The 20,328-nt window shown below is 42.5% G+C and overlaps 1 protein-coding gene across 1 annotated transcript in view; it reads right to left on the bottom strand.

The window, feature by feature from the left end:
• LOC144768725 (transmembrane protease serine 9-like) overlaps nt 1-20,328 on the bottom strand; it is a 1,077,753-nt gene that overhangs the window by 235,787 nt on the left and 821,638 nt on the right. The gene's annotated exons all lie outside the window — the stretch shown is intronic.

Here is a 20,328-nt window from a genome sequence, read left to right on the forward strand (position 1 = left end):
CGTTTCTGCTAATTGTTTACTGTTTGTGGATTGGGGGAACCAGTTAGGGGAGGGGGTGGGGGTGTTGTCAGGAAATTGCATATTTAGTGAGGTATAGTTTTGTACGGCGCAGGCCAAGGGTTTTCATTGTTTAAGGTGCACCTGCTTCCAATAAAGCGGCCTTTTTCACACCTAATTTTGAGTCTCTGGTCGGTGCTTTCCTCCCCCTCCCTCTCCCCCTTTGGGCCCCAATATATTACCAGGACAATTTAGGAGCCCCGAGGGATATCGAGACCCATTAACCTAGTTTATATGAGTGAAATTAAAACATGCAAGTAATAATGTTATTATAAAATATATCCACTGTTATTCTCAAACAAAGGAATTTATTTAAAAATTATATATCAATTTTGTTTACTACGTTTTTCTTTCAGAACATATTTTTCACATTTTCATGATAATCCATTCCCGGTTTCTGTTCAGCTTTTGGCCACAATGTAATGCGTGAAAGGGCCGACATCACACCCTTACCAGGTCTCTGTTGGTGATAATTCCATGGGGTCTGGCAGTGTGCCGTGCCCCATACCTTGTTTTGTAGCAGAAAGGATGCGGCGAGGGAATTATTCGCTACAGGTGGACGGAGGATTGGTCGCCTCTGGAGTTGCATTGCTCTAGGAGTTCAAGGGTTGGCTACACTCTCCATTGTACCACAGTAGGATATTTTTGCCCCACGATTTATTATGCACCACTATAGAGTAACACTGCTCGGCCCTCAAGTTGCCCATGGAACCCTTGCACTATTTTCTCCTTGGGAGAATGATCATGATGCTACGGGAAAAGGCCTGCTCCCCACAAGTCACATCAGTACCATATTACTCACACAAGCTCTTTATTGGGAAGGATTACAACTGGCAAATTTCTGATGGAAGGGGTATAATGTAACAACCCTCTAAGGAAAGAGATTGAAAACAAGAAAGCACTACTAGTTGTCTCACTCTTCAGGTAAGTCAGTGCTTCCAAAATTGTGGGTCGTGACTCACCGGTGGCCAAACTTCATGCAATGAAGCCTTCAAATTCTGTGTTTATCTTGTCACATTTTTTGCACTTCAAATACAGAAATTAAATGTCAGGCTATGTCTTCAGATTGAGATTTTCATATTTAAAATACTTTATTTAGACAACCAAGTTCACTAAACTGCCAACAAGATAATTGAAAAAGATATACAAATATAAGAAATGAAAAAATGAAAAAATAGCAAAAAAGCCTCAGTATACATACCAATTTTAAATGCATGTGGCTTTTGCCATGGACATGAATATCTTAAATCAAACTTCAGTGTAACATTTTATTTTGTTAACAATACAACAGTTTTAGCCTAGAATTTGTAAGGATAAATAAAAGGATGTGGTGTTCCCAGAACAAGACATCAGGTCAAGCAAACCCTAAATTCTAAGCTAATGTAATACGGTGTAAAGTGCTGTGCTCTAACAAGATAAAGTGCTGGATCTGATATGACCCGGATATGGTAAGGAGTAAGATGCTGTGCTACACAGGGATGAAATGCTGGAACAGATACGAACCTTACAGTGAAAGTGTTTCACAATTTGTTAGATCTCACCAATCTAAAGGGGCTGTAAAATGTTAGAATGAACTCTAGGGACCTAGCAGTCCCGACACGGCGATTACAATGTGACTGTACGCGGTGGGGTCACATACTCCCATTTGTCTATAGGAGCTTGTGCTGCAGCTGTAAGCCAGCCGTAGCACAAGCTCACATAGACAAATGGGGGAATCTCTACATCCCTGCACCGTGTTGCAGGCACCTCAGGGTGCCTGCTACATGGTGCAGGGATTAACAGGGTCGATTTGGCCTAAACATGTAGACCTGGTTCATCTATCACAGTCACTAACTATCTTTACATACTGCATATGCTCTGTTTTTAATCCTAACTCTAGGAGTGAGCTAATAAAGTTTATCCGCTCTTATTAGTTAGTTTTAGCATCACATTCATCACACTTTGAGGTTTTTTTTCTGTACTGCACCCAATACCCAACCTGTTCAATGTTTCACATCTCGAGGATTTTACCATATCCTTCATAGAGTAGGAGTTTTAAAACATCCCTGAGCTCCTCCCTCAAAGTGAGGGGGTTGTAGCCCTTGGCGGGGCTAGGAGTCTCCACCAAGAGAAGAATCCCAGATGATGAAGCATGCCACCTTGGTGGGTGATAGGATTTCGTCCTAACTAAAGGACTTTCCCAACTAGTGACAAGATATCTCTGCTGTTGTCTCTTCTGGTGCTATTCTAGCACTCTAGACTCAAGGCTTCTTTGTGCTTTACATTAACATGGGAGCACCATAGGTACCTCCTCAGCCCCCAACCAGAAGCCACAGGGTGAAGGGGGCCCTGCTAGGGGCCCCAAATGTCGCTTTCCGACAGGCATTCCATATCGAAAAGCCCAACATGGAAAGCCTGTCGGAAACCAACATCGTAAACCCTTCAGTGAAAACCCCATCCATAGGGATTATGGGCAGGCATTCGACTGGCTGATGGGCTCAAGATGGGCTCTTGAGCCCATCGGTATCCAGCTGGAATGGCCAACCATTTTGACTTTCCACCGCCTGCCTCGTCATGCGAATCTCATCGTAATTAGGCCCTAAGTGTGCTACCAAGAACATATCTGAAGCGTTATGTTCCTTGTGGTGGCAGGATAGCGTAGGGGTACAAAATACTATTCCCACTCCAGAGAGTGCAACAGTAGGGAAAGCGTTGGATAGCGTAGGGGTAAAAATCACTATTCCCACTCCAGAGAGTGCAACAGTAGGGAAAGCGTTGGATAGTGGGAGGGTAAAAATTACTATTCCCACTCCAGTGAGTGCAACAGTAGGGAAAGCGTTGGAGAGCGTAGGGGTAAAAATAACTGTTCCCACTCCAGAGAGTCCAACAGTAGGGAAAGCGTTGGATAGCGTAGGGGTAAAAATTACTATTCCCACTCCAGAGGGTGCAACAGTAGGGAAACGTTGGATAGCGTAGGGGTAAAAATTACTATTCCCACTCCAGAGAGTGCAACAGTAGGGAAAGCGTTGGATAGCCGGAGGGTAAAAATTACCATTCCCACTCCAGTGAGCGCAACAGTAGGGAAAGCGTTGGATAGCGTAGGGGTAAAAATTACCATTCCCACTCCAAAGAGTGCAACAGTAGGGAAAGCGTTGGATAGCGTAGGGGTAACAATTACTATTCCCACTCCAGAGAGTGCAACTATAGGGGAAGAAATAATTTAATATTAAAATAAGATTACATTAATTATCAATACCAAGAAAAAATTAATTAAAAATAATGACCAATTAATAACAATTAATTACCAATTTAAAAAACTTAATACCAATTAATAAAAAATAATTACCAATACATAATTAATTATCAGTTAATTATCAATACATATAAATAAAAATAAATATTAACTTTATTACAATTAAATTACTTTCCACTCAATTCCCCTATAAATCCACAACCCGCTCCTAATAATAATACATACAATTAACATATTTAGCAATTAATCAATTAATAACAATGTATTACCAATTTATAAAAAATAACTACCAATTAATATAAATTAATTACCAATTAACAATTAATTATCAAGTAATTAATTATCAATACATATAAATACAACTTAATATTTAATTTAGTATAATTAAATTACTCCCCACACTATTCCCCTAAAAACCCACATCCCGCTCATAATAAAAAAATACAATTAACACAATTATCAATTAATCAATTAATACAAATTAATTACCAATTAATACACTCTAATGACCAATTCATAATTAATTATCAATCAATTAATTATCATTACATATAAATAAAAATGAATATTTAATTTAATATAATTAAATTACTCGCCACCCTATTTCCCTAGAAACCCAAAACCCGCTTTGGAATTAAATTACGCAATAATTAAATTACATAACATTCATTACTTTAAAAAAATGAAACATACATTAGAAAAATAATACATCATTTTAACACATATGCTACCATACATAACACTAACATTTTTTCGATATAATGGGAATCTATATCTTAAAATTCGATATTCTGGGAATCTATATTTAAAAATTCGATATTGTGGAATTCGATATTTTCTACGCCAATTTCGATATTCTGACCTATCTATATTTTGATAATTCGATATTCTGTCTATTCTATATTTTGGATTCGATATTCTGTCCATTCGATATTTTAGAATCGATATTTAGGGTGTTCACCAACCTCCTGTTTAGGATTCTTAAGCCCAGCGCTTCTATGTTTTTAACAAAGGTGTACCTAATTGGCTTTGGAAGGCGTTAGCAATTGTTGGAAGTGTTTGTTGTGGAATTTCCCAGAGATAATCTTGTTCCTGAGTTAACTCATCTCTCATATTGGGTACAAACAGATTGAAATTAAAATCTCCTGATATAATGTACTCTGTGAAAGGGTCATCCATCATTAGCTTAGATAGCATTGCAATCAGGGTAGTAGTCATATTGCTTCTCTCGCTTGCCGTAGGATGTATATATACATTTATTATAAGCAGGTTTTTTAAGAGACTATTTTCCATATACCACAACTTTACTATCAATAAGTTTGGGTTATTTGTATCAATTTGCTCATGTTCCACTCTTAATTCTAGAGTGACAAATATAGCTAAACCCTCGCAGGGGTGCCCCCATTTACTTTGTTTAATTGCAGGCTTAAAATATCCTTTGTATCCCTCAAGCATTACAGGGTTGACAGACCAGGTTTCTTGTAGAAGTATAACATGATATTAACTAGAAATTGGGGTTAAATAAGCATTGCTTATTTTTTTCGTAGGCCATTAATATTCCATGAGCATAATTTTAATATTTCACTTTCTTTATTTACTTTTGCTCTTGACTTTACTTTTGTATTCTGTCATTGTGTTTTACTGCCACGGAGAGCCATACCAATCCATTTTCCCTTGACTCCAATTGACTTTTCTATTTCTACTAGATCTGACGGTAGATCGAGCAATGATTCTGTCTTTCCAATTGCATTTTTTAATACTGAATGAACCTGTGAGTTTACTTTGTTTTGTTGGTGGTGATTCAGGGATAAGGGTATAGCAAATGGTTTCGGATACACTGTAGGCTGTGGCCTATTGATTTTTATTCCCCAGTTGATAACATTTTCCTTTACATTCATAATTAGTTTGGCAACAAGTGCAGTGTCCAATGTTATCAGTGTCGTTTCCTGGCTACTATCAGGTTTTGAAAGAAATTTGATGGATTCAATGTTTTCACTTGAGTCTTTTTCTAGTGAGCAAATAGATTTAAAGAGGTGGAGGATATTTCTTCTATTTGGGATATCGTGGCTGACTCTTGAACAATATTCACGAATAAAAATCAATTGCGGTTTGTCATGTACTGTTGTCTTTAGACTTCCCAAATCTATAGTGGGTAGAAGGTCGTAAGTTGAGGGCTGTTGAGGCTCTTTGTCATGATCCCTTATACCTTTGTGACTCAATGTTTTTTTTGCCTTTGGAGATCCTGAGGACTATTATGATTTATGCTCTGAGTTGGTCCTAGCATTATATTGGTTGACTGACCGTCCATGTCCTCTTTCCTCATGACATTGTTTTTTTCAATTGTATCTAACTTCTTAGCAGTTGCTATCTTTTCACATATACAGTGTGATAAATTATATTGAGCCTGAATTGTTCTTTGAAATATTGGTTGCATTTGATTTTCATCCTCATTCTCTCTTCCCTTTTTGATCCTCTCGTTCATGGTGGATTTTTTAAAAATTATTATCTCTCTTTTCCACCTCTACCTGTATTGTTCTTCGTATTGTTTGAAGGAGATGTCTTTCTACTTTGTCACTCTGATCCTCCTTCGATTTTAAATTGTTAGGGGTGATCCTTGGTTTTGGTAATTTTTCCGATTCATTTTGATCTGTTGGAATCTTCTCTGTTACACCATAAGATCCTAATAATCCTCTCTTGATCCTAATAATCCTCTCTCTTTCCCATCTCTTTCTAGATCAAAAGAATTCATTTCACTAGTTGATAATAAGCTATCTATGCCTTTTAGATTTTGGGTATCATTTCTGTCTTCCTTAAGATAATTTTCCCTGGTGTCTTTGTTAAATAAGGCAAAGTACTTTTTACTACTTCCTTTAGTTAGAGAGCTCCAATCCACCTGCGATTCTTTATCTTGTTTGCCCATAAAAGCCTTCAGTTTGGTTAGGATCATCATCTCTCAAAGCATTAGACTTGCTTTCTGAACTTGTGTTGTTATTACCAAGCTGGATTTGGCTTTATTCCTTGCTTTCCGCAGTTTTTTCTTATGCTTTTTTCGATAAATAATAGTTTGGAGATGGCTCTTCCCTGACCTTCCCATTGCTAGGGGCTTCTTCACCATTTAAATTTACAGAATTTTTTATATCCTGTAGTTGTCTCTGATCTACTTCCATTCTTCTGTTATCCGTTGTTGCCAATATTTGACAACATTTGATTCTTTTTTGCAGCTGTGCCCGTTTTTTTCTTAGTTAGTTTCATCTCACTTGGTGGTAAGGTTTCAAGTTCATTTATTGTTGGTTCTTTCACAATTTCTCCCTTACATGCATTGACCGGTTTCTTTGCCTCATCAGAAATCCCATTTTCTTGTCGCTGGTTATGTCCTGTTAGCGTAGTTGAGCTACCTATGTAGGGCATTTCCCTGGGTGAGATACACAGGTCAGACTTACATTGTTTGTTTGCCTCGTTTTTTGGATTGATGTCATTGGTTTTCCAATTTTCTCCTTCTTCCTTATGTCTCCCATTTTGCAGACTTATTCTTACGTCTTCAAGAATTGTAGTCATTTCCTGTGGTAATGTTATTAATTTGCTTATTATTGGGGCACATGTATAATCAATAATTTAATTCGGCCGGTTTCTGATCTATGCCCAATACCGAACTTGCCAACACGTTAAGTAGATCCACATGAATCTCCATTTTATTTGATTGAAATGTCAAAGCTTCTTCTGTCATAGCGGATGAACAACAGAAAATGTCCCATATTGACACTAGTTCCTGGTTACTGGTAGTTGTCGTTGTGGAATTATGGTGTTGTTGGCTACTCAGATTTATTTGAACATTATATTCCAATTGAGTTACATTCTCAGTACCCCCTTCATTGTGTAATTGCTCTACCTGTATTTGTTTTGTATTACAAAGGGATATTATGTTATTAAAAGTAGATCTATTACTCAGTGTACTACATAACTGTATTTCCTCTTCACTTTTTTTATGTTCTCCTTTATTTGCTTTATATCCATCCAGTTCATCTATTTTAAGGTAATACGTTGTACTATTATCCTTGTCAGATCTTTTGTTAGGATCAATATCCCCATCAATTTCTACACAGATGTCACTACTAGCAGTGCATAGTAATATTCCGGCTCTGATTGATTCTTGAGTCTTGTGTTTTGCTATTGGTAATATTGTGTTAGTCTCTGTGCCAGGTTCTCATTTGATTTTCTCGATTATTACATTTACCGCCAAAGGTGGCGTGACACTGACAGTCGATATATCCAGTGATCTTTCAGGTACATCCAAATCTCTCTGTTCCTTTTGAATTGCTTGGTCTACAGTTAACATTTCAAGATCTGTGACATGACCCTTTGTTAGGTTTACTTGTTCAACTTTTTCCATTCCATTTCTGAAGGATACATACACATGCTCAGTATTTGGGCGTCTGAAACATGACAGTGATTTGTACACTTTTATTATCCAGTTTAATCGGTGTTTGAAGATTGCTTGCTTCTACTGCTGTTTGAATTGACAAAATAGCCTCCAATGGATCCTTCATAAAATCAAATTTGTGTGGGGTTTTTGAAGACTTTTCAAAGATTCGTGCAGTAGGATAAATTAGGGATTGATTCCCTCCTACAGCATTTGCTTTAATTTTTGGTCCTTTTAATGCTTGTATTTTTCTTGTTCTTCTTGTGCTAGTACCAGAGGCTCTTTGTCTGCCTGAGCGCATAGTGAAACCACTACAACCAGTACCTTTACCAGTATCTTTACTTTCTTGTGCTCCAATGATCCAAACGCAAGCAGGGCCTCAGGGAAAAAGCAGGCTGCACCCAGATCAACTGTGCCACCCAAGCGTCCTCCGGGAACACTTTCTACAGCACCCGCTGCTGTAACTCGCGACGGCACTCGATAATGGGGTGCCTTTTGGCCTGCTTCTCACCTTCCTTTTTAATTCCACAGTATTCACGTCTGCAGCACTGCAGCGTCCAGGAGCAGTGGTATGATCACAATCTCTCCTCCTCCTCCTCCTCTGACCCAGTTCCAGCTCCTGCACCTCAGCTCCTATGCGTGCTCATGCTGCTCGCAGTGCCAATTGTAAGTGGTTCTCGTATTATTGTCATTACTGTTTGCTGTTAACTATGAAGAAAGTTTGCACAAATCAAATGGAGCTATAAGTAGTAGTTTTGTGTGCCTTGAGAAGTAATTATTGCAGTGAGAACTGTGAGGTAGTTCAGAGGGTTACATTGTTACCAGCAACATGTGTAGCACCAACCAGGTAGCCCTGTAAGCACCTGTAAGTGCCCTAAAGCGATAACCGCTGCTCCTGCTCAAAATCCAGCTCCAGCCCAGTCAGCTTTCCCCCTAGCCCCGCCCGCACTCATAGTTTTCTTATCGGTCCCAAGATTAGGATACCGTTGTTGGAAGGTATTAGCAGGAGTGGGAGCAGAACCGCGATCAGCTGCGGTCCGAGCCCCACCGCACCTGCAGCATCCGCAACATCTGCGGCACCTGCAGGAATCCAGGAATCTAAGAATCCCGCTGTGAGACTGGCCGCCAGAGCAGAAATGCAGCCAAAGACGCAAAGGCAGAACGAGAACCAGCCGAGGGAAGATGCCAAAGATGACAAGGCAGAAGCGGGAGCCAGCGCTCAGCAGCAATCTCTGGATTTACACCAGGAAGCCGCAGCTGCTACTTCTCTCCTCTCTGCCCCACTCAGACTGCTCAGTCCACGCTCACTCAGAACCGAAACTCAAAACTCACTTGGACATGATCAAGGTTCTGGTGTTTTTGCCTGCAGGGTGGAGGGCAACTTTGAGGAGGTACCTGGGTTTTCTCCTGGCATTGGATTACGCCCCAGTCCATCAGTGGCTGAGTGTGCAGGGGTTGATGTCTGCGGCGATTAATATGCTACCCATGGCTCATCTTTATCTGTAACTCTTGGTGAACTATCTCTTGTCCCACTGGGCTCCTTGTTCCGTGGATTACAATCTGCCACTGGTAGTGTCTCCACAGATTCGGGCCGATCTGGGTTGGTAGATTCTAATCCCTCCAAGGGTACAAGGGTCTCCCCTTTCAGGTGTCCCCTCCCCGGGTGGTTACAACCGAGGCCAGCATGTTGGGTTGTGGGGTGAAGTTGGACTGTTGGTCGGTGCAGGGTTGGTGGGATTGCCTGCAGGTGAGTTGCACGTTCAACTTCCAGGAACTGAAGGCCATTCATTGGGCTTGTCTGGAGTTTGCCTTGGCCTTTCGGGGGCACCATGTTCTGGTCCGGACAGACAATTAGGTGATGATGGGCTACCTCAATCACCAGGGGGGTTGTATGGTTCCTCTCTTTGGCTCCTTGTTCAGGAGATTCTGTCCTGGGCAAGGTGATGGTGTTGTCACTCAGGGAAGTTTATCTCACAGGGAATAGGGACTGCATAGTGGATCACCTGAGAAGGGTGTTTCTTCCATTGGCTTCCATCTCCTTGACAGGGGTGGTTTACCAACTGTTGCAGGAACCGTTTGGGTGCCTGATGGTGGAATTGTTTGCGGACAGGACCGATGCTCACCTGCCCTGCATCTGTGCACTCTTGCCTTGCCCGGAGGCATGGCAGGTGAATGCAATATAATTCTGTTGGTTGGGCTCCCTGCTTTATGCATTTCCTCTGATCCCTTTGATTGCGCTAATTCAGTGGAAGATTTGCATGGACAGGGTGTTTGCTCTGTTGGTGGTACACGGATGGGTTTGCCTCCCTTAGTTTCCTCTGCTGAAAGAATGGCATTCAGGGAGTGCTGGGCAATCCTGGATCTTCCTTACCCATTGCTGGGCCCTCCTCTTTCTGCTTGGGTTCTGTGTTGTCTTCATCTTCAGGCCTGGCTCTTGAGAGGATGAGCCTTCTGTCTTGGAATTGCTCCCTCATGGTGGTGATGGAGTTGCTACAGGGCTTCACGTTGCCCTGTGATGCTTCTGTCTTGTTCTCACCATGATGGTCCTTCTCTCACTGTTGTGTTTCTAAGGGCTTGTACTCTGTTTCTGTGGATCCGATGAGGATGTTGGATTTCCTGTTGAATGGCTTTGCCTTGTGTCCAAATTACGGAGTTTGGTACTGATGCAGTAGAGTTTTCCGCTAACATCTCTATAGATTGCCCACTGTGTAATCAATATCTTTTGAACCTGTTAACTGTTGCAACCTTCAATTTTCAAACATCATTCAGTAAATAGCTGGTTTGGCATATCAGGCAGAAGTGCAAATGTAGTTGCGAACTGGTACAGCAGGAGAGCAAAGTGTATGAACCATGGCAAACAGAAGTGGGACACAGAGGTTGAGTAGCTTGATCAAGATACTAGCTTTTTGGATTGGGAAGCCAAGATTTGATTTTAGAACATTTTGTTCCAATAGCATAGCCAGTGTGTCATGGGCCCTAGTGCAAAGCAAAAAATGCCCCTACCCATACCCCACTCCTAGCTGCTGTTTGGAATGTAAACAATAGCAGTAGGCCAACTGAATGAGCCTCAGTGCCACTGCACCTGCTGCATCAATGGAAACTACGCTCCTGGTTAACCAAGAAAAGTAGTCATAAGATCAGCCCCTGCAAGTAGAATCCTAAATAAATACTCTGTTAGGTCCTTTGATAAAACTGAGACAAATATATCCCTCCCTGTCACCACAACAGAATCATAACTTCATGCCAGCTCCTTGCTGAGGAGTCACGTGACCTGGGAGTTGAGAGAGTGATTGAGAGGGGGGGAGGGGGCTGTGCCTGTGTGGAGCTAGTTCTAGAGTGTAACGCTGCTCTCTGTGGGATGCACATTCCTGTGGTGGCCACGGTGGCGTGTTAATAAAGTTCGTAATTGCAGCATGAATGACTGGCAATGCACTTGTGGTGCTGGTCTGTGATGCATGGGTCCTGCACCGCCACCTTGTGCACAGAGTATAAGTGATAGTGAATGGTAGCCTGGAGTCCTCGGCACATGACATTTGCCTCCACCAGAGCCAAGCACCGTCTCTGACAGACCGCTCACAACATGTGGCCTGAGGGCAAACTGCCCCTTCAGAGGATGACTGGAATGACCAACTGGGGGTGGCAGTTAGAAACGCTGGGCTTGGACTGGCCTGAGTGTGCCTTTTTCCTTTTAAAATATTCAGAAACAGACCTTTAGGGGAACACCAGGCTCTTGGAAAAGACGACTTCTGTATTAGTAAAGATTGGCAAGAGGACTTTCTTACTCCTTTTGCTCAAGTAAACACACTCCCCTAGCTCCCAGCACTCTTCTCCATCCCTGCCTCTTGGCAAAAAATGTTCGTAATGCGCACACAAAATATGGCATTTGACTCTCTGCTAATCATGGTTGTTTATTTTCCTACCATAGAAGGCAGTAGGGAAGACGGTGGCAGTGTCTTCCTCGATCCGCTTTGTTGGCCACAGGTATTAATCAGTGCTCCCATAGCCTACGCTGTGATTTTAACAAAGTTTATTTTAAATTTGGAACATTGGAAAGTGACTGGTGTTTAACTGCAACGTGTTTGCTTTTATTAATAACGCTACTTGTGCCATTTTGGGAACTGTAAGGGGGGCTTGGCACTCACCGCCTATCAGCAGGAAGCCTGGGCTCAGTCATCACTCCTGCCCGCCCCGGTCCGACGCGGTAGCTAGTACCGTTGCGCGGAGGGCGGGTCAGGGAGAGCCAGGCACTTCCGCCCCACCACTGGTGCAGTTAGCGCTCTAGTCGTCAGATTACCAGGGCTATTTAGGCGGAGTCTGATTGAGGGCGCGCTGCGGTAGGGAAGACTGTGGCAGTGTCTTCCTCGATCCGCTTTGTTGGCCACAGGTATTAATCAGTGCTCCCATAGCCTGCGCTGTGATTTTAACAAAGTTTATTTTAAAATTTGGAACATTGTGAAGTGACTGGTGTTTAACTGCAACTTGTTTGCTTTTATTAATAACGCTACTTGTGCCATTTTGGGAACTGTAAGGGGGGCTTGGCACTCACCGCCTATCGACAGGAAGCCTGGGCTCAGTCATCACTCCTGCCCACCCCGGTCCGACGCGATAGCTAGTACCGTTGCGCGGAGGGCGGGTCAGGGAGAGCCAGGCACTTCCGCCCCACCACTGGAGCGGTTAGCGCTCTAGTCGTCAGATTACCAAGGCTATTTAGCCCTCGCCTGATCTCGAGCACGCAGCAGTCGCGCGCAGGGTAGAGCCGAAGATACGCCGAAGAGTAGCCAAAGAGTAGCCCGTCCGCAACTGGACAGGGCCAGGGGCCATGAACTCTGATTAGGTCAGGACAGATCCCACAGTAACACTCCGTATTACTTACTCTGTGCAGGAATTAAGGGCTCTTCAATCGGTGCCTCTTCTGGGATGTGTGACTGGGATTCCTGGCCAATGCTAGAAGGTCCTATTGCATCTAGATATTGCCAATTTCAGGCTTCCCACTCTTCCATCTCCATTGGCTGTCACAGTGGAGAAACACATTTGCCAACGGGCTGGAAGAGCATTCTCTGTAACACCCGGTCCCTAGTAAAACATCATACTGAAACCTGGGACCTAATCTCGACCGTACAGCCTGATATATGCTTTCTGACTGAAACGTGGTTAAAACCTCATACTGTCCCTGCCATCACCCTGGGCATTCCTATTGGGTATAAAATTCTAAGGCTGGACCGTCCATTTAAAACTGGTGGTGGGATTGCTATTTTTCACAAGGATGAGCTGAACGTATCCATATTGGAACAAAAGAGTAATCCCTCAATGGAAATTATGATCTTTAGGATTAATACTTCATCCAAAGCTCACTGGAAGGGGGCTCTGGTATATCGTCCCCCAGGGCAGAGTGCTGGTTTTACACTCTCCCTGATTGAACTACTGTCCCGCATCTTAAGGCTGGAGATTATTTCTTTCTTCTCGGAGATTTTAACATACATGGAGATCTCCCCAGAAATCCTGAGACTTCATCTCTACTATCGGACCTCTCGTTATTGGGTCTCTCCAAGTGTAATAATGGCCCAACACATCTAGCAGGTCAGACACTGGACATGATCTTCTCCAACTGCACCAAGATTTCATGCCGACCCTCGACTCAGGTGAATTGGACTGATCATTTTATAATTGAATTTTCCCTCTTAGGCTTGGACAAACCTAACAAACTAACCCCCCTTCCCTCATTTTTACGCAGGCAGTGGCGTAAAGTGACAATAGAGGAACTCCAGAAGGTACTAATTGAGCCCCTCATCACTGCCTCTGATAACATTGAGTCAGCCCTTTCCAAGTTTAATTCTGCTGTGTTAGCTGCGGTCGACTCTCTGGCCCCCTTAAAATTGTACAAACAACGTCCCGCCTCTCGCCAGGAGGCATGGTACACTGACCATCTAAGGTCCGAGAAACAAGCCTGTAGAAAATTAGAAAATGCTTGGAGGAAAACACACTCTGAAGAACACAAAAAGTGTCATTTTGATGCTTTGACAATATATCATAAAAATATTAGATTGGCTCGGAAAACTCATCTCGCCTCCCAGTTGGCGGAAGCCGGTAACTCCCCCAAAGCACTATACCGGATCTTACAAGCCTTTATTAAACCTGCGGCCTGCGAAAGTGCGGATGTTTCCTCACAGGCACTGTGTGATGACATCTCTGTCTCTTTTAAAAATAAAATAGAGATTATATACGACAAAATCATCCAGGCCACAAATTCTGAGAGCAGTGCACCAATAATATCCTCCCATTCCCCTACTTGTGACTCCCCAATGCTCACTGCCTTTCCTGAAGTTAGTCAGACTGATATTCATACTCTGATGGGTCAAATTAAAACAGGATCTCCTCTAGATCTTATGCCTGCCAAAATTATCATCTCTTTGGCCAATATACTCTGCCCTATGATCCGGACCCTGATGAATCTCTCTCTTGACGAATGCCAGGTACCACAGGAATGGAAGAAAGCTGTTGTAAATCCTATCCGTAAGAACTCAGCTCTCCCATGGACATACCTCTCTAACCTCCGCCCCATATCCCTCTTACCCTACCTGAGCAAGATGATGGAGAAGTACATCAATACCCATCTGTCGAATTTCATCGAGCTGTCGGGAGGTTTAGATCACTCCCAATCTGGGTTCAGGCCCAATTATAGCACAGAATCGGCGCTCCTCTCTGTGACTGATACCATCAGAATGTCACAGGATAGAGGGAGCTCCATGATTCTGGTGCTATTGGACCTGTCCGCAGCATTCGACACAATATCACACGATATCTTGCTCAGCCGCCTGCAGGAGGTTGGGGTTGGGGGATTGGCTCTGTCCTGGTTGAAGAGCTTTCTCTCAGATCGATCACAAAGTGTCAGCTTGGGCTCCTTTCGTTCCACGTCTATGGAGCTCACCAAGGGGGTGCCACAAGGCTCGTGCTTGAGCCCCACTCTTTTCAACATATATGTGGCCCCCCTAGCTGACCTTATGAGATCCTATGGATTTATTCCTGTGTCGTATGCTGACGATACTCGGCTATTATTTCCATTTCAGTCTCTAACTCTAACTTCATTGGTTGCCAATTCAACAACAGATTAAATTCAAAATCTGTTGTGTCATTCATAAAAGCCTTTTTGGTTCTGGTCCCCTGTATCTGGTGGAAAAGTTTATCCTCTATAAACCTGTACGCGCCCTCCACTCTAGCAACCAATGTCTGCTACAGAGTCCGCTCATCAGAAAAGCGAGACTGGGCGGTAAAGCCCTTTCGTCCCTGGGCCCCTGCCTATGGAATAAACTTCCTTTTAACTTGAGATGCTGCTCTAACTACCTAATTTTTAGGAAACTACTGAAGACCTTCCTGTTTTAAATATTCTACTCCCTTCAGCGCACTCATGTGAAGCACTGTCTATACTCCAGTTGGCTAACCAAGCGCAGAGATACTCCTTCGGGAGTCGAGTCTAGCGCTATACAAGCATATAAATAAATAAATAAATAAGTAAATAAGCCCCTGCAGCATTTTGCACGTTTGTTAGAAAAAAAGTGTCAATGTGTCACCTTGGGGAAAACTGAAAATGTATATAATTTTAACATGGACCCTATTTTATAAAGAAGACTGATCATCAGATATTTTTTAGTACTTAGGGTGTATCCATTTCTGGTACTAACATTGCTTGTCTTAAATCTGTCACCTCCAACTGCACTGACCTTTTACCCAGCGCTCTCCTGCCAGGAGGTTTTAGGGGATTCACAAGGGTTTCCTCTGCCACTTCCTCTGCTTGCTCCACGGCCTCTCATCGAAGTCAACTGCTCCTTCTCTATTCCAGAAGATTCCTTCGCGGCCGGGCCCGGGTGCTTGGATGGGGAATACCAACCATCCCTTACGCTGCCAGGAGTGCCGCAGAAGTCGATTCGAGCTGATGGCTGCCTGTTCCATCTGCACTGAGGCCTGTCTGTCCCTGCAGAGCCTTGAAGCTGCCTCTGACCACAGCCCCCCTCACTGCTTCACTACTTCCTCCGCAGTTGACCGACTCCGATCGAGCCTCAAACAATGAAGGAAGCTTCACCATGATAAAGTCGGGACTGCAACACTCCTCAGGCTCTGGAGCATACCCATGGCTCTCAATTCGATAGATCCGACCCTGAGAAATAGGACCGGCACAAATTAAGCACACCTTGCCCCTTCTAGTCTTCGGGATCAGCGAGCGGCCTTGCAGGTGTTCCACAGTCCTCAGTTGGACGGTTTAGATTCTTTTGTGGCCAGGTTACTTCGGAGTTGTTTTCTGCAACGTCCTAGAGCAATTTGTCTTTTGCTGCCTGGGATCTTACATTGCGGATGCGGGCCCTTGAGGAGGTTTTGTTTGAGCCCTTGGGATCCGTGGACATCAAGTTCCTCACCATGAAGGTGGAGTTTTTAGTGGCCATTGTGTCCGCTGGTCAGATTGGGAAGCCGGGGTCTTCTCTGCGCTCTCCCCTGTTTTTTTGCAGGTCCAGCCGGACCGTATTGGGTTGCACTCAGACCCTAAGTTTCTGCCCAAGGTCCTCTCGGTTTTCAACTGTTCCTGGGAAATTATTTTGCCTACTTTCTCTCCGGTCTTTGAGTCCGGGATGAATTCTGCTCTCTCGCTGTTGGGTGTCCGGCAAGGGGTGCTGATGTATTTGGAACAGACTTTGCCATTTTGCTGCTGTGATAACCTGTTTGTCCCTTTTGGTCCTGTTCGTTCTGGTCATAAACCTTCTCTCTCCACCCTGAGCAGGTGAATTAAGCAGACGATCTTGCTGGCATATGGTTCCCAGGGTCCTGAGGTGTCTGCTAGGGTTCAGGGTCGGTCTACCCGGGGTCTTTCTCTCCTGGGCCACTTTCAACAGGGTCTCTACTGAGGATATCTGTAGGGCCACTACCTTGTCCTCCCCGCACATGTTCATGGATCTCTACCGGGTGAAGTTAGGTGGTCCTTCTGTGGGAGGTTTTGCTGAGGCAGTTTTCGGGCTGGTTCTTCCGGTTCTTGATGGTCAAGCCTTCTGTGGGCTTCTCCTTGGTTGTTTTCATTATGTGTTACTTTTTAGATTAAACCTGCTGTTTTACATTATCCTGTTGTCTGTGGGTACTTGTGAGATTTCCATGAAGCCCGCTGGGCTTGGGTATATGCTCACTACGTAACTCAAGTGGTGAGGAAAACTTACAAGGAGGTAATGCCCCGGTTACTTACCGGTAATCTTCATTTCTCTGAGTAATGTCTTCCTCGCCACCCTGTGGTTCACTGATAGAATATCGATGACAAAAACATCAATTTTAAAAATATATAGAATACAAAAACATGGACTCTCTTACCTACACAGGTAAGTATAAAAATATTGAATCAAATATATCCATGTAAAAATATAGATGTAAACAATATTGATTTAAATATATATATATTCACTGAAAAAACCATAGGTTATAGACCATATATAGTTAGGAATTAGCATTTACAAAACCTTGAAAATTCACTGAAAAAACCATAGGTTATACACCATATATAGTTAGGAATTAGCATTTAAAAAACCTTATTTTACTCACACAAAACCATTGAAATTCCATATATAGTTAGTTGCACTAACTATATATCGCGCACCTGCAATCCACTGCTGATCATGTCACATATTACATCATTCATGACATGGTCAGTGACATCACTGATGACATCACTGATGACATCTCAAATGACATCACTGATGACATCACTGATGACAACATCCAGTGACTGTATGTTTCTGTAAAGTTAAAATATGTCTTACATATTGAAGAATGAGTGGATGTATAAGTGTCTGGATGAAGGATTTAGTAGGTGCGTGACTGACTGTATGAGTGAGTGATTAAATGTGTCTCACTGAATGCATGGGTTAGTGACTAAACTGTCTTAATTTGTGCATCATTATGTCTGTTGTTCTGTAAACTGCTGCATGTGTTGATCATTAGCTATACGAGAGGCTATATGTGTTATTAATTGGTTGCCCAAGTATTTCTATGGGAGATTGAGTTTGTGTGGGGGTGGCTGGAAGGTGTGTGACTCTATGCATAGATGTGTGAACAGTTTATTCACTAGGTGTATGAGTTCAAGAGTGCATGTGGAAACAGCTACATGGGCAGTTGACTGTGTGCATGAGTGTATTGATGAGTGAATGGATATCTCAATGCTACATGTCATAGTAAGTACATATGTAAAACACAGTACATGTGAGAGTTGGCATATATAAATAACTGTGCATGAGAGCCACCGAATGAGTGAGTGGTTGTATCGATCATTGTGAACTTGTATCAGGGATTGTATAAGAGAGTAAATATGTGTTAGTATATGTTTCAATAAGTAAGGTGTGTTTAACTGTATAGTTGAAGAAATGGAGATGAGATTGTTTCTTTGCATGACTGACTGGGTGTGTGAGTAACTCCATGGATGAGTGGCAGTGTGTGAGTGTCTGTATACACTGAGTGTATCTAAGGTTATATTATAGTCTGAAGAGGTTTATCGTATTAGCACAAGAATGATGTCAAATGAGATGTCATCAGTGATGTCATTTGAGATGTCATCAGTGATGTCATCAGTGATGTCACTGACCATGTCATGAATGATGTAATATGTGACATGATCAGCAGTGGATTGCAGGTGCGCGATATATAGTTAGTGCAACTAACTATATATGGAATTTCAATGGTTTTGTGTGAGTAAAATAAGGTTTTTTAAATGCTAATTCCTAACTATATATGGTGTATAACCTATGGTTTTTTCAGTGAATTTTCAAGGTTTTGTAAATGCTAATTCCTAACTATATATGGTCTATAACCTATGGTTTTTTCAGTGAATTTCAATGGTTTTTTAATAGCAAATATCATAAGCTGTCGAATGTCAAGTACGTGGTAAGTGAAAACATTTTCGTGTTTATGCACACTGATCTGCTTTGAATGGTGCCCCCCCCCCTCATTTCTATTAAGAGTACTCTCTCTTTGCAGATAGTGAAAGGTAGTTAACGCAGGCCTTTGCCCCCGTTGTAATCCGTCGTGCCTGCTTCTCTCTCCATTTGATTGATTGTTATCCAAGTATTTACTGTTTTAGAATTAGTTCTCTTTGGTTCATTCTCTATTTACAAACAAACACAGAGTCACAATACTCTGTTTAGTCTTTGCAGATAACGAAAAATCGTGTAAAAAAAAAGAAAAGGAATCGAGCAAAATCAGTAGGCCACTAATGGGATCTCTTTTTGACCTCGCTAAAATAGAAACATTAGGAACAACCCCTCATGACAAATACAAAACTAGTGAGATGAACTGAACTCCACACAATGATGGCTGCAAAACAGCTCGGCTCCGCCACCCACCCCGCCCAAAATAACGATAAAGAGCGGCTGCCATGATTGGTTGCGGAATGGCCACAACGGAGCTACGAAATGGTGCTGCTCTCATGCTAACCCCAGCTTCGGTCTGAAACATCCAGAAACACTGTAGACTACCAATTCGATCAGTTCCGGTAGCGCCCCAATGTAACCCGGTAGAGAAGAACTAGCCCTCCCCTCTTTGACTGATGGTTCTTGTTGCCTGTCCTTTCTGTTGTCATTTAACAGAACTATTTAGCCTGCTGAAAGGGGTTGTGTTTCGACCGCTGGTTGGTGGAGACATTTTGACTATATTCTGGACCTGCGTTGTCGCGTAATGCGTCATATGACGCGCCGCGTTAGCGCATCCGGAAGTCATCCGGGGCGCGCAGCGCGTAACGTAAGCATAACAAGTCATGTGACTTGTTAATAAAACTTTTCATTGGTTCATTTTACTTTTCTTATTCTAATGATGAAAGCCTTGGTCATATCACCTAAAAATTACGCTTTTAATTACTTCCGAACATTATTTTCTCTTAAATATATGTTATAATGTTCCAGGCTAATGTACTTTCCCGGAAATTTTACAACTGTCCTGCAAGTAAAATATATTCTTTTTTCGAGAAAAAGAGCGTTTCTTCGTCCCATGACGGAGCCGTTGAGCAAAAGAGGGTCGACCTGCTGTCTTAGTCGCCGATACGCCTGAATATGAGATTTTTATCGATCACTTTATGTTGCAGGAATAGAAAACACAACAGCCCTTGACCATTTATCTTTACTGCGTTCCTTCCTATTATACCTTTTACCCTTCATGTAATTGGTCTGCTTTATTTCACTTGCCTTTTAATGATTCTAAAACAGTGACTATTATTAAAAACTTTACCAATGTATACACTACTACCATGTTTTCTTTTAAAAACCTTTATTGTGAAAATTTCATTATACAAATACGAGCCTATAACCACGTGGGCCTGCCACGGAGCAAACTGTAATCGTATATGATGAATAGACATTTACACTGTAGAGGAACGTAACGGGCGGGCCATTAGGTTGCAAAAACTAAGGTGTCTAACAGTTACGGAATCGGTGGACGTACATTTTATAATTAAAATACGACAGGGCCAGTTACAATAAAATTATCTAGATATACATTTGCGGGCAAGTACCATGGGTGACGTTAATTCGAATTTTCAACAGTACAGTAATCAATAACACATCAGAACTTAATATCAATAGGGATGTCGAAATATTCAATCAATTCTCGTCCC

Source organism: Lissotriton helveticus, chromosome 7 (genome assembly GCF_964261635.1).
Source record: "Lissotriton helveticus chromosome 7, aLisHel1.1, whole genome shotgun sequence".
In the NCBI taxonomy this organism is placed as follows: domain Eukaryota; kingdom Metazoa; phylum Chordata; class Amphibia; order Caudata; family Salamandridae; genus Lissotriton; species Lissotriton helveticus.